Raw genomic sequence first — 15,286 nt, 5'->3', positions numbered from 1 at the left:
CCGAGATCTGATCATAATGACTAGGTTAATGGGTTTATAATGGTCCCAGTTTTTAATCGGTACATGGTCCAGAAATTCACTGTATTATTAATTGCCCTTGGGAAATATGAAATCCAGCTCCTCCTGCTTTTGTGTATGTTGCTATGAATTTCAAGTCACACACATACACACACAAAATAGGCAAGTAATCTGCTGGGGCAAAGGAGTAAATTAATTCACTGTATCAACCCACTCCTCTTCTCATTCCATAATATAATTTTGCAGTAAGATTAAACACGACAGTCGCAAGAATCAGCGAGGCAGCACAAAGTCTGACTGTGAATCCCAGGATGGGATATTAGTCACAGTGTTTGTGTGGCAAAATCAAGCTTCAAACACGATTTAGGCAGTAAGAGGAACAATTTTGGAATCACTTAAACAAAATTACTTAATATAACACCAGATAGCTATTATCCTTGTAGCCATACAATAAGATGTATTACACAGAGCTGATTTCTTTATGCAAGGGAAAAAAGTCCAACGGAAATCACAGATAACAAGACAAACTTCAAAGTCGCAACACATCATTTTAGCTATTTGAGAGAATTGCCTTTACCTACCAAGTAAAGCAAAAGCACTTGTTCTGTTATTGTTGAACAATTGGCCCCACATTTTCCTGGTGGTAGACAGAACTTCATATCAAAACACAAGTAAGAAGCATGAACATGCACCAAATATTACTGGAAAGCTAGAAAGAAAAGCCTCTGCTGATATAAAATATCAATGTCCATAAAAAGAAAGAAAGAAAGAAATTCGATAAAACAAGCAGAAAGAGTAGCAGCTGCTCACAGATCTGACTTCACATTACTAGTTATGCTTGTGCTCCATACCCCATTATGCTTTCTGGAGGCTGAAAGCGTCGCAAACCACGCTCTGGTTGTGTCTCATTAGGGGGAAATTTAGCAGCAGCTTTAAGAGTTGGCAGGAGCAAAGGTAAAAGCGTGCTACTGCTATGTCTCTGCAGTTATGGTAGGGTGGAAAAACGCTTCGGTATAGCTTCAATACACGGCATGTGGGCTACTTATAGGGAAAATATGTATACAACGTTCCTGTCAGCCACCTGCTCTGTCATTGCTCTGTTAGACAAGTTTATGTTTATGACTCTCCATGTATCCACATGCACACACCCCCCCCCCCCCCCTCTTTTTTTTTGAGGTATATGAGTCTTGGCAGTGGGGTCATTCTGGTCTTTTTATTTGCACATGCACAAACACACAGTGCCTTTGTAGATTTTGTTTCTAGTTGCCAGTGGCAACCAGGCTGCACGGACTTAATGGGAATATCCTGTCAGTTTCCAGTCAGGTCACTAATGGTGCAAAGACAAATCAGTTTGTGTGTCGTTTCTGTGGTCACAAACCCACAGATGGCCATTTACTGTGGAAGCACTCCCATTTCAGCTCCAAGCATTATCGAAAGAATGAAACATGATAAGATGACAAGGCCTTTGTGTGCATTTCTGTCGTCCGCACAAAAGCAATTTGCAAAGCATTTTCATCACATTCACATCAGGTAAGTGGATATCAGTTACAGCAGGTGAATGAAACTCATTCCAGCATACCTGCTCACACGTTACTAAGAAAACAGTGTTCAATACTTAAACACATACAGCATGCAGCTGCTCAACTTAACCATGCACAGATGTTCATGTAACAACACAACAATCATGTGGTTGCATACAGTAAGTGTGCACACGCTCATAAGTGGGGATATGACAGCATACAAAATCAACCAATCACGTAGATATTTCCTCGCATTTATGGATTTGCATGTCACAGCATAACTATGTCATGCAAAGAGCTTACAAAATCATCAAAGGGATCTTATTCCTGAAAGGTATGAGACAGTCATCAACAACTGAAGAATGACTACATTTCCAAGTATGAACATCTCTCCAAAACTGAACTGAAACCAACAATACTGGTCAGGAAGCCAGACAACTACATGCATGACGTCATGCACGATCACAGTTAGAGCTGAGGCTTTAATCAAAGTAGATGGAATTATAAACAGTTCCAAATACCACTCGGTTTTTATACAAAACCTTCAGGCATCTGCTAGAAAGCAGGCGATTATGATGAATTTTATCTTTCAGTAGAACAATGACACACAGCATATATCTGAATCAACATCCAAATCTGGCCTCACCAGAAGAAGATTAAAGTTTTGGAATGGCCCAGCCAGAGCCCAGACCTGAATCCCACTGAAAATCTGTGAAATGAGCTGGATAGGGCTGTGCACAGTAGAAGCCCTCACACTCTGACAGATTTGGAGCAATACTGCAAAGAAGAGTGGCCAAATTTTTGCCAAGTTAAGATGCGGCATGCTAATCCCTACCCAAAACGACTGACTGCTATATCACAATCAAAAGATGCTCCAACAAAATAAAAAGGGTATGCATACTTCTCTTATTCCTTCCTCTGAAATATTTCTTTGTTTTTTAATTAAAAGCTATGGATTACAGTTTATTAAAAGTGGAAAATATTCTGAAATGATTTATTTCATTTTTTAGTAATTAGTTAATTAGTTTAGTAATTATTTAAATGATTGTAAAAGGAAATGATGATGCCAGAATGCAGAGCATACTGTGCATCTATGATGGTTTAGAGAGATATCTGCTCACAGGCATTTGTATTTACTATCGTTTTACTTGGTATTTCCCTGCAGGTGAGGCCTGCTGACCTATCTTTGACTCCTTTCACCCAGTAGTTAAAGGTGCCAGGTTGAATTTCAAGCAGCTGTACACACACACACACACACACACACACACACACACACACACACACACACACACACACACACACACACGGGCACAGGAAAAGGCATTTATAAGGATCTCAGCAGCAGATCAAGAGGTGAAGGGGTCAAAAGTGCCCAGCTGTTTCTTCCACCTTGTAGCTTCTCTTTTATGTTGAATCCACAGCCTCACAGTGTCTTTCTACACCTTTAAGCAGTTAAAGGTTTTGCAGAATTTACACCTCAAAGTGCAGCATAAACACATATCAAACAGTACATAAAAGAAAAATGCAACACCAGTTATTTTAAAATACATAATGAGAAGATGTTGAAATAAGGATTTGCTAACAAGTTGGCTTAGAAATACACAATATGAGCAAATTTCTTTTAGCAAGACTAATGGGAACACTGTTGCATTAGTGAGGAGATAATGAAAATGTAGCTTCACGCCTTAGAACCAAGTTACTTCAAGTTAGGTACCATCCACTTTTATGGGATAGTCAAATGCAGGTGAATTCATTAGGACAGACATGCTACTGAATATGAGTTTTACTGATATATGTGCCAAAATGCTAAATTCAAATTGGCGCTACATTGCTGACATTTATCAAATTAGAAAGAAAAAAAATGTTTAACAAGCTTCAAGTGACCACTTCACAACAGATCTCTCATAAATCCACTGAATGCTTGGACACAGACTGTGTGCGCTTGCACGTGTTTTTCTTCTGCTCGGAGAAAATGAGTCATGTCTTCTGTAATTCCTTAAATCTCCTTCTGATGTCACTACACGATGAGGCAAACTGAATGTGTTATGCTAGAAAAATGTTATTTCTGAGGACCCAGAGCAATAAACACCCATGAACTATGTGAGCTATAAACATTCCAGCATGTATAAACTGAGCTGGCCTCAAAAGAATGACAAATAATATGTGAACTTTGCCCAAAAACAACAACAATTAACTCCAAACAAGAACTTTGTGGATTTCTAGCTTATATTTTCTATTTGTTTTAGTCAGGCTTGCTATCTTTAGCACACTGTTGGAGGATAAATGTGGAAAAAGCTCTCTGCTGATCAATAACACCTCACATTATGTTTTAATGCAAGGATGATTTGTCTCATGCAGATGAGTCTTTATATGTCGTAGTAAGGGTGGGGTATAGAAAGCAATGGAAAGAGTTTAAAGACAAAAAAAGTGGATAAAATTACAGTTAATGTATGTAAACTCTTTTAATCACTGAGTCACTCACACATGCTCTCTTTTTTTTATCCTTTGTCTGTGATCTAAGAAGAATATTGTGCTCTGAAACTCCTGTGATTTTGTAAGCACCACACAGAGATGTACTGTGTAAACATGCTTGCTTTACTGACACACGCTCCTGGCAGCCTGATTAGAGCATCTAGTACTGCCAGGACAGCACACACAGACACACACACACACCTGCCATCTCACTGATGTGTAGGGAGGCACGGGAGAGCAGAGGAAACATGAGCATCTGCTGTTGTGACTGGCAGCACTTTAGTCAGATCTATCCTGCTCAGCCTGTAGGGAGCCAGGAGGAGAGTGGTGAGAAAAAAGTGGTGAGAGAGGACATACATTTACACACATTACACAGATACACACACACACACACACACAGTTACCCTGGCACCAGAAGGAAAACAACTGTACAGTGAGTGCATGCAAGTTGACAAATTAACCCTATCTACACAACTCTGGTCTTTTAGAGAAGACATCACTCTCACCAACATACTAACTTAGCATGAAGTGACTTGTTAGAGACTGGTGCTGATCCACTGCTGTGCTCTGGTTTGACAGCTCATCTCTCCTGCAGCAAACTCTTCCAGCCGACCATGCTATCTGTGTGCCAGCTGGCTGCAAACAACTCCCAATTACAGCTGTACCCAGCTGGAAAGTTGATGTGACGGTTCTGCACATGGATACACCTACAGCCACTCGCTGATTTGCTGTATGTTTCGAAAGAAAAGTCACAATTTCGATGTCAGCGATTTAGCTTTACATATCACTATTTACGGATCACAACAATAACTAGTTGAATGGTGCTTACTTTAGCTCTTTCCTGAAGCGTGACGGAGCAGACAGTGCTTTCGGCCAAAACAGTCACAGACTGTGATAGCTACTGTTGCTGATTCAATTAAAAAGCAGAATTTGACCAATGTAAAGCATTTTTTTTAAAACAACAACAATAACAAAAACAATTAAAGCTGCAAGCAGCGATATGAGGGCCCTCGCACCCCCGGCGCGTCGAGCCAAGCCCAACACCTAAAACCAGCGCTTCCGATCTGATGTCACATTGATGGAATTCATGCATTTAACCACCAGCTAAAATTTCATCTCATTCAACCATTATTATAGTCGTCCCACTAGGTGGCGCTCTAACCATTACTGACAAATGGCATAACAAACATTTCCGAGCTCGAGTCTCATCACGCCTGCGACCTTTGGGAGAGATTGGACATTGTGTTTTTGAGCGACAGCAGATTACTGCTTTTTGGCGAGTGATTGAAACTCCACGTGCCGCCATGACCACCCGCTTCCCTGAACGTAAAAGCTTCGCAATTTAACATCACAAAGGTCTTTAGATTCCACACACAGGAGATCGCGTAAATCTAATGAAATCCCTTGGAGGAGTTCGTAAAAGTATGAGGCCTGAAAAGAGGGAAAATGTCGCCAAATTTACACATTAACTTTAAAATGGCTGACTTCCTGTTGGATTTGGGATATTGCTCCAAGAGACTTTTTTGTACATCTTGATATCTCCAATAAGCTTGCCAGGTTTCAAACTCATACATAAAACACAGAGCAGGGGCTGTTGTTTTGAAATTTTGTAGGGGGCGCTGTGGAGCCATTTTGCGCTGTTCAAGGAAAATGAACATATAAAAAGAAATCCCTCATCACATTAGAGGTGTGCGCCAAATTTCAAGACTTTTAAACTTTTCAAGCCCCTCAAAAGCCACTTCATCTTTCATGGTGAACTGCGTTGCCACCAGGGTGCGCCGTTCAGTTTATAGTCACAATTTTCTCACTGAAGCATCAAGAGGGACTGATGGTGATATTCACGGCTTTTGAGGTGGCCACGATGAACCTGTGAAAATCAGTACAACAAAATGAAAGACATGACATTTCCTGGTGCCACTAGGTGGCGCTCTACGTATTCCTGACAATGGGCATATCAATCTGTTCAGGGCGGGTCTGACATCATCCCTGTAAAATCTGGTACTGATCACATTGGATTTCATTGAGTTACACTAATTTGTTTCTTCATGGCGAGACCTCAATGTTCGCCATGCTGCTGGGGTCACACCCTTCAGCGAAAACTCACAGTTTTCTCTGTAACCCAAGACCAACTCCTTAAGGCTTTCCTGGAGAAATTTGAGGCTGCAGATGTCACCCATTACAATACTGTACCCCAAAGTGTAAAACATGACATTTCCTGTTCCCACTAGGTGGCGCTGTCCCTAATGTCAAATATGGCAGTTGAAATATGTTCAGGGGTGGAGCCTTATCATATGTGTCCACTTTGGTCAAGGTCGGACAATGTATGACAGAACGAGAGGCAATAAGATTTTCATGGCGAGTCATCGAAATTCGCCGTGGCGCCACGGCCCTCACAGTATCCCGAAAACTCAAAAGCTCCGCAATTTAACATGGCCCAGGTGTGTAGTTGACACTGACCAAATATGAAGCTTGTACGATGAAATTCCAATGAGGAGTTCGCAAAAGTTCGAGGCATGGAAATGGCAAAATTAGAGCCAAAATGTCACCTTCACTTCCAAATGGCGGACTTCCTGTTGGGTTTAGGACATGGCCATAATAGACTTTTTTTGTGCGTCTCCGAACGTTAGATATGTGTTCGAGTTTTATACATGTAGGTCATACCCATCTCGGGGCTCGCGTTTCTCATTTTTCTAGGTGGCGCTACTGAGCCAATTTTCCCTGGACATGTCTACGGACATTAAAATACGTAAATTTTCACCAGACCTGACGCTGTGCAAAATTTCATGAGTTTTTGAGCATGTTTAGGCCCTCAAAAGGCCGATTCATTTGCCGAAATAATAATAATAATAATAATAATAATAATAATAATAATAATAATAATAATAATAATAATAATAATAATAATAAGAAACAGAGCAGATACAATAGGGCCTTCGCACTTTTGTGCTCGGGCCCTAATGAAAACGGTCTTTTTCTGAGGCACTGCTGTTGTTGTCTATATCTGAATGGGACTAAATGTGACAGACAGAGGGAGATAGAGTTATAATGAGAGAGAAATCAAATGTGTACTCCCCTCTGTATACATATACTGTATATCTGATAAGTTTCATGTAGGAAAACAGAGATGACAAACACAAAGCCGGAGCACTGCGACAGCTGGGCTGACAAAAGCAGCTAGACACACAAATACACACACACAAGCACACACAGTCCAGGAAGTGGTGAATAATGAGTCACTAGTGGCCAAAATCTCTCTAACATACACACACATAAACACACACACAAAAACACACGTGCACTCTTTATCTCATTGAGTCAATATTTCAAATATTAATGCTCGTTAAGAAAGACAGGATTATGTTTGCACAATATTGCATCATGTCATTTAAAGCCTTTTAAAATCCCTACTGTGTGAAATCCATACTGAAACTGTAACATCAAATGAAATCTATTAAACTGCAATCTGTTTTGTAAAAGTTCTGAAGCCAAACCGTCTGTTTTGGATACTCTCTGCATATGTTTGTATGTTGTTGTTCGCTTTATATGTTTTAGAGTCCTTGGGCATGCATAGCATTGCTCAGTGACTAAGGGCACAGTGTCCTGAGATTTACAGCAAGTATAGAAACTACAGTTGGGAATTGTCTGGCATTTTAGCAGTCCGTTCATAATCATTCTGTGATTAAATGAAATGCTGTAATGACTGCAGATAATTAATCATATATTTCTAGAAGCTAATTGACATGTGATGATTTTTTGGAGGATTACTTTGTTACAACCAAACAAGCAACTTATGATCCAGAACAGAATTAGCAGACAAACTGAAGACAATACACCTATGATGTGTTGAAGTGCATCCCATTATTGGATTTGTTAAGTATTTGGGCAAGAAACCCCTTTAATAGAGTCATTAAATTGACAGTGAAAACACATGAAAATTGCGTTGAATTATTATCCTTTTGAATGATTTGCTCGACATAGTTTACAAGAACTTTACATTTTCTTCAGCTATGTTTTATATGGTTTCAGAATTCATATCAACTGTGAGCTGCCTGGCACCTGAGGCAGTGAAGTAGTCCTAAACAGCACCATATCTACAATCAAACTGCTATAAAAACACGAATTCAGTTCAGTGGGTTCAGTAGTGTTTAGTTTAAAGTTCCTTTCTAAAATATTTTCTTGTTTTTCTAACAGGTGGTCTAATGCCTTTGTTAAACACTGTAATTTGACACCAATATTTGCAGTTATCGCCTGTACCATATCAGCCCAATACCACTTTGCTTGTTTCGATTATACAATTTCTAGAAGATTGTTTTGAAGTAAAAATAATTTGATTTAAAATATTTTCCCAGTTTCACACAAATTCACAGTTTAAAAAGGGCTTACAAAGAGCTTTTTATATCATAGCATGATGATGATTTACATTTTAATATTCAGAAGAGATTCTGAATCCCACGTCGCAGTTTTAGTGTACCTTTAGTGAACCTAAGGTGAAAAACACACTTTAATTTGTTTATGTAGGTTACATTTTATCTATATAAAAGTGTTTGCTTGTGTAAATATGGTTCAAAATTATGCAAAACTGTTACATAAAAAACACCAAAAACATTAAAATAAATCTACATAGGTACATGATACATCTACATGATAGTAGTGGGGATTCTTGAGGTTCTTGGTCTTTACATCTATTAGCATAAGATTTGAAAAACTCTGAGATTTCCCATAACTTTATTTTCAGGTGTGTTCTCTGAGTACTGTCCAATGCCATATTTGATTGTTTTTTGGGGGTTTTTTTGCCTTTCTTGGCTTGCTTCTCACAAGAGGCAATATAACATTTCAAAACTACGCTATCAGGGTTGGGGAACTCCAGGCCTCGAGAGCCGGTTTCCTGCAGGTTTTAGATGTGTCCTTGATCCAACAGAGCTGATTTAAATGGCTAAATTACCTCCTCAACGTGTCTTGAAGTTCTAAGGAGGTCTGGTTATGAACTAATCATTAGATTCAGGTGTGTTGACCCATGGTGATATCTAAAACCTGCAGGACACTGCCAGGTCTTGAGGCCTGGAGTTCCCCCACCCATTCACTATATGAATCAAAACCTGTAAGATCCTACTGCAATAAGCTTATTACTCTAAAAGGCCCACTCTTGTGTAAGATTAAATTAGCATAATTAACCCGCCAATAATCCATCAACAGCGTGCGACATTCAGAAAATTTGTGTTTATTCAGCAATTTTGGGCTTTCACCAGCACTCAAGTGAAAGACAGCTGTTAGAAAATCAGTCATTATGCGACGTATGCTTTCTTCTCAGAAATGAATGTAACTCAATATTTGAGTACAAATGGACAAACACTCATGTGAAACTGTACAAGCAAAACTGTTCTTAGTTTATTGGACAACATAATTTAAAAAGAAACGTGTGAATGAGGAGTGCAATGAGTGTCGTGTGTGTGTGTGTGTGTGTCTACCCTATGATTAGGACTCTAACAGCAGAGTCTAATGACTCACAGCATGTCATCCAGTGGAGGTTTAATAACGCACTTGCAGACACTAGAGATCAGTGACTCCTCTGTAATTACGCACCACTACATAACACAATGCTTAAAAGAGCTCTGTTTAAGTGCTCGCACTCATGCTCTCATCCTTCTTGAACAATTTAATGAACATGAATGCTCCTAGACAGCCAATTTTGTGTTTAATGCATGCATGTAGCAGATTAGGAGAGATGAGGGTACTTGAATGGCAGTTTTCTCATTTTGTTTGACCAGTGTGGAATGTTAACCGGGGTAACAGAAAGAAAGCAAGAGAGAAATGATTCACTTAGGGAGTGAGGAATCTGTTTATGATGCCCATGTTGCTTAGCAACCAGGGTGTCATGGTTACCTGCCGCATCCATGGTCCAGGCACAGTGGAGAGCAAAAGCTCCCATGCGAGGGCAACACGAGAGACTAGAAACATTTTGTTAATTATCTCCCCACTGTAGCGTGAGCCATCTTTCTCCTCTGCAATTAAAAGTCAACTCAAACCTGCCTGACTGAAGGTAATGCCAACAGCCCACTCACAGTTAAGGAAATGGGGTTTCTTATCGATGGAGAACCACTCTGAAAATGATTTAAAACAACGCAAGCGGCCAGGGTTGGAGAACAACTGTTGTTTTTGTTTCCAAAATGGCCACCAATTGCGGCTCAGACTTTGGTGGGAAGCCAACGCCTTATGAATCTGCTGCCAAAGAGCTAATGCAATCCCAGGCCTGAAATAACCCTCACCAATCAATATTCAAATAGCCCGGGCCTGTCTGCGCTGTACTTTTGCACAGCCTCATAGTCTTACTTTCTCTTTTGGATGGTGAAATGTTTTTGTTTTTATCTTTTTCCTTTACTTTCCTTGAGAAATATTTGCAGTCCAACAAAGACCATCCCTGCGCAACGTTCCTCAATCTTTCATTCATTCTCTTATTCCTTCACAACAACTTCTCTGCAAGCCAGTTTGCTCTCTCTCAGCAGTCTGTCTGGGGGAGATGGCACAGAGAATAACCTTCCACTTGTCCCAACAAGTCAGTCATCCCTGTTAAGTCTTAGGTCATCTTGAGACCATCCATCAGTTAAAACTAATAATGGCAGCTACTCTAATACTTCCTGCTTTTTATCTCTGCTTTTGAAGTTGTGTAAACCTAAGTGCAGCTAAAGTTTTTAAATGTAAAATAAATTAATTTGTCTGTGGTTATCATCAGTGATGGGTCATCTTTGACCAAGGGATTTTTTCGGCAGTGAATTCATATAGGAAAAAATATTTATCCATGGTTTCTGCTGTGTAATAAAACAGAATACATCAGTTAGTGTTCACAATCACAAAAATATCTGCATCTGATAACTGTCCAGATGTTTCATTGCACAGTGTGAAAAATATTCAAATAAAACAATGTATTAAACTATTCAACTATGTTTTCGGCATTCCTCAAAGTTTCAAACAAAACAGATAAATAAATATTCTGATACTAACACCTGCTTCCTGAACAAATTTTAATGGAAAAAAAGTGCCACTAGCCAAAGCTATCATCTGAGCTTTTTTTCTCATTAGGATAAGCTTTAAAAACAGCTTTTCAGCATATTTTGCTAATTGCTAATAGTTCAGCTTCAGTAACTCTGGCTTTCTGGTTTGCAGCCACTGGTAAAATCCCTCCTTTTAATGAGAAATGAACATATCCAGAGAATTCTGCTGGTGTCACTGCGGGGAGTAAAATGATCTATTCCGCTGGGAGAAGTTAACCACGGGCTCCATCAAAGAGTATTGGTTAAGAGAAAAGCGTCAATAATTGATGAAAACAGAGTCATAGGTGGCCTGAATATCAGAGGGAGGCTATCTGCTGTCAAGGTAGGTTCAAAAAAGAAGTAATGAACAAAGGTGTGCGTGCACGAAAAAGTGATATGTACGTAAATTCATAATAAACCATGTGCATGATAGATGTTCAGTAAATCCTATGGAGAAGAGTTTGAAACTTTTACTCTTGATGAGATTATAGTCTCACTTAACAACTTACTTAATGTAGCATGATGTTTATTTTGTCATTACGGTCCTATTGGGAGTAAAGCAGACATAAACGCATGTGTGATTTATGATTTATAAAGTAAGATGGGCCTGCTTTGTGACAGACTATTCATCACTGTGTCTAAGATGGTGTGTAAGGTCAGGTCCACTCCTTGTTCGTCACGGTCAATTTTAAAAAAAAAACATGATGGCAAAATGCTTCACATCCAAAATGTGATGTCTCAGTAGCTTCATCCATTTTTTAGATACAGTCTATGACTGCAATGACACTCTTCTTCTCAGAAAGGTGAAAATACGCGGCCTTATTTAAAATAGGGCAAATGTCGTATTTCAAAACACTTTTTGTTCAAACATAAAGGCGTAAAACTACTCATGAAGATGATTACAGACTGTTACAGTGTTGGTTAATAGATGCTACAGTAAAGACTTGTGCTATTAAAAAGTAGGCTGTTATCTTACAGCAGCAATGGGCAACTAATTTTCCCAAGGGGCCACATGAGTAACTGGGATTGTTGTGGAGGGTCAGACCAATAAGCTTATAAAGAGACTAAATTAATATTGAGCAGATTATTACAACAGTCTCAGTTTCTCATGTGGCTGCTTAGGAAGATCAGTTGTCCACCTGTGAGTTATACAGGTGAGAAAAATAACGTGTTAGAGTATGTCTGCATTACCAAATACCATAAAAATTTCTTTGCATTTAGCTTGTGCATATTGGTTACAGAATCTTCAGAGGCTGTGAAGCCAACTGTACATTTAACTCTAAGTGTATTGACTTTATCCCATTGAAGCAAGTTGATATTGACCACCTAACCAACATCAAGCTTATTAATTTCCCTTGGAGCAACATCTTTAGCTGAAATAAAACCTGGCCATTGTGGTTTGAGACCACTTCACTATCCAGAGCTCACCCGATACGTCATCAGCGGGCAGAGCTATCTGCCAATATTTGTATTTTTAAACATTTTTAAACATGAAAAGTTCAAATGTAAACAAGAGACTAATAAGAAGAAGAGAAAAACACTAAAAACACTAAAAACCAGCTGGCGTGACCAGAGTCTGGCAGAGCGTAAATGAATAATCTATGAATTGTTTTGAAATAAAACTAGACTCATTTTAAAATGCATCATAATCAAAGAAAGACAACATAAATAAGTACAGATAACACGTTTTGTGCATTAATGGGGGCGATCGTGGCTCAAGAGTTGGCAGTTTGTCTTGTAATCAGAAGGTTGCTGGTTCGAGCCCTGGCTCCGACAGTCTCGGTCGTTGTGTCCTTGGGCAAGACACTTTACCCGTTGCCTAGTGGTGGTGGTCAGAGGGCCCGGTGGCGCCAGTGTCCGGCAGCCTCGCCTCTGTCAGCGCGCCCCAGGGCAGCTGTGGCTACAATGTAGCTTGCCATCACCAGTGTGTGAATGTGTGTGTGAATGGGTGGATGACTGAATGTAGTGTAAAGCACTTTGGGGTCCTTAGGGACTAAGTAAAGCACTATACAAATACAGGCCATTTACCATTAAGGGGGAAAAAAACTAAATAAGTCTTAAAAATCCTATATTGGTGAGGCTCTATCACTTTCTTCCTCAACAGACCTTAACATGGATGAGCTCTATATGCAGGTACTTATTTTAGCAGCTGATGGACACTTGCAGCATCACCCTGGAAGAAATTAATGTGAACATCCACAATGTAAAACCTTAACTTCTGCTAAAACACTGGTTCACATGACTGACACAACCAGATGATTGGATACCGTCTACCTATATGCATGCCAGTAGGGAAAACATGGCAAATGTGGATTACCAAATCAAATAATGTTACTCAACTAGGTGATCTCAATATTTAGACAACCAGGCTCGCAAAACAATATTTAGTTTCAGGTAGTTATATTTTTGTAATTTAACATAAACTCAACAGGGAAACTATTTTTGCTAGTTCTTTTTAACACATTGTAATGAGGAAGGATACCACATACTTCTATATCCAACAGGAAGATATATAAAAGGACAGATAGGGCTAAAAGAGGAGCAGAGGGCAAGGCAAAATTGGAAACTGGGAATGAAAAGTGACACAGAATCAGGATGAAGTGATGGCAAAAGAATTTAACAGGGTTTGAGGCAGAAGAAAGAACAGGGCTGGCATGAAAGATAAAATGTGTGATAATAGTGGAGAGTAAGAAAGAGGAAAAAGTCAAGAGACAGCTGATTTTGGATAAGAAAAGGTAAGGATGGCGATGCACTTATGCATGTGAGAGCACGCAGATGGTCACAAGTGGAGCTTAGCCTGTGTGTGAAGCAGTGAAGCTAAGCCACAACAGCAGCTGCCTAAAGAATCTGAGTCATATAGAGATCAGGAAGAAAACCCTCTAATCTCAGCCATACACACGCGCAAACACACAGCTAAACATATCAATACCTTCCTCAAAAATAACAAATAAAACTAGCTACCGTACAGGTGCTGTCGATGACAACTTTTCAGGATTTCTCTGTCAGTACTGTGGTGGTTTCTTTCCTGCTGGGAATTTCAGTTTCACTTAACATCCTTTTAAGAACGACACATACTGAATGCAAAATACTGTGGCATGAAATGAAAGAGGCAAATGCTTTGATCACCCACGAGCTGTATAGAGACAAAATCATTTCCCCAGTCAGATCATCAGCACTTTGGGAACATTAACTTGGAACGGTTGAAACAGATGAGCAAAAAGTGATGTTTAAAAAAGGCAAATCTATATAGTCTATACAAGAAAAGAAAAAGGAAAAGATTGGAGCAAGATTGACTGTGTTCACTGACAATTGATATCAGTCATATATAAACTGAGGGACACGTATACAAAAGTAATTGGACATTTGCAAAGCACAGCCCAGGACAGCATTTTCGTCAGTGTAAAGAGAAATGCCACTGCTTAGTTCAGGCGCAGCATTGCCTAAACTTTACAATATACATGATTTTGGTTGGTTTTATGAATTTACAGTTTAATACGGTCTCAGCTTTCAAATTTAAAAATCATGTGAATTACTCTAAGAAGTGGAAATATTCTTACTGCACTGTTTTAATCTTAAAGGGTCTGAATACCTGAATCTGACCACAAAATACCTGAAATTCAATCAGAAAAACTCACGTGGACTTGAAACCCTACTTTTACATATCTGTGTGTTTCCTCGTGTATTCCTGCATGTATGTGTGTGTGGTTGTTTATAGCAGGGCTGTGTGTCAGTTTAATAGCCTTGAAGGTTCAAACTGTGCTGTGTGAACAAAGAAAGAGTGCTGCCTGTTGCTGAGAGGCCAAGATCCATTAGGCTTCTAGTCTCTTGTTTAGGGCCTCAAAGGAAGTGTACCATATAGAGCACTCATGGACTTCCTACCACCTCTTTATCATCCGTGTTTCTCAAAGATCAGACAATTCAGTTCTTTCCTTTCTCCCAGACAAAAAAAGCTGTGCTCCTTCAAATGTTCAGTTATGATGTGCGCAATCAGCCTTTCAACGGAACAAAAGTGAAGACTTAAAGATAAAAACAAAAAGATATGAGGGATGATGATATGGAAAAAACAACAGAGGATAGTAAAGGAGTGTAAAGTCAGAGAGGAGTGCTTTTTACCTCATAGAGAGCTATTATATTAGCGTAGGCCAGGTCAAAACATTACAGATGCTTGACCATTTCAATTCATGATTTAGCTAAGTAGTTCCTGTAACAATTTATGGTCCCTTAGATAAATTGACTGCCATAAAGTTGACT

The 15,286-nt window shown here is 39.4% G+C and overlaps 1 protein-coding gene across 3 annotated transcripts in view; it reads right to left on the bottom strand.

Annotated features, from left to right (window-relative positions):
* The window catches only part of cacna2d1a (calcium channel, voltage-dependent, alpha 2/delta subunit 1a), a 127,384-nt gene that overhangs the window by 85,019 nt on the left and 27,079 nt on the right, over window positions 1-15,286 (bottom strand). The window lies entirely within an intron of this gene.

The sequence above is a fragment of the Oreochromis aureus genome, linkage group 17, assembly GCF_013358895.1.
Source record: "Oreochromis aureus strain Israel breed Guangdong linkage group 17, ZZ_aureus, whole genome shotgun sequence".
In the NCBI taxonomy this organism is placed as follows: Eukaryota; Metazoa; Chordata; class Actinopteri; order Cichliformes; family Cichlidae; genus Oreochromis; species Oreochromis aureus.
This window is presented reverse-complemented; position numbering and strand designations above follow the sequence as displayed.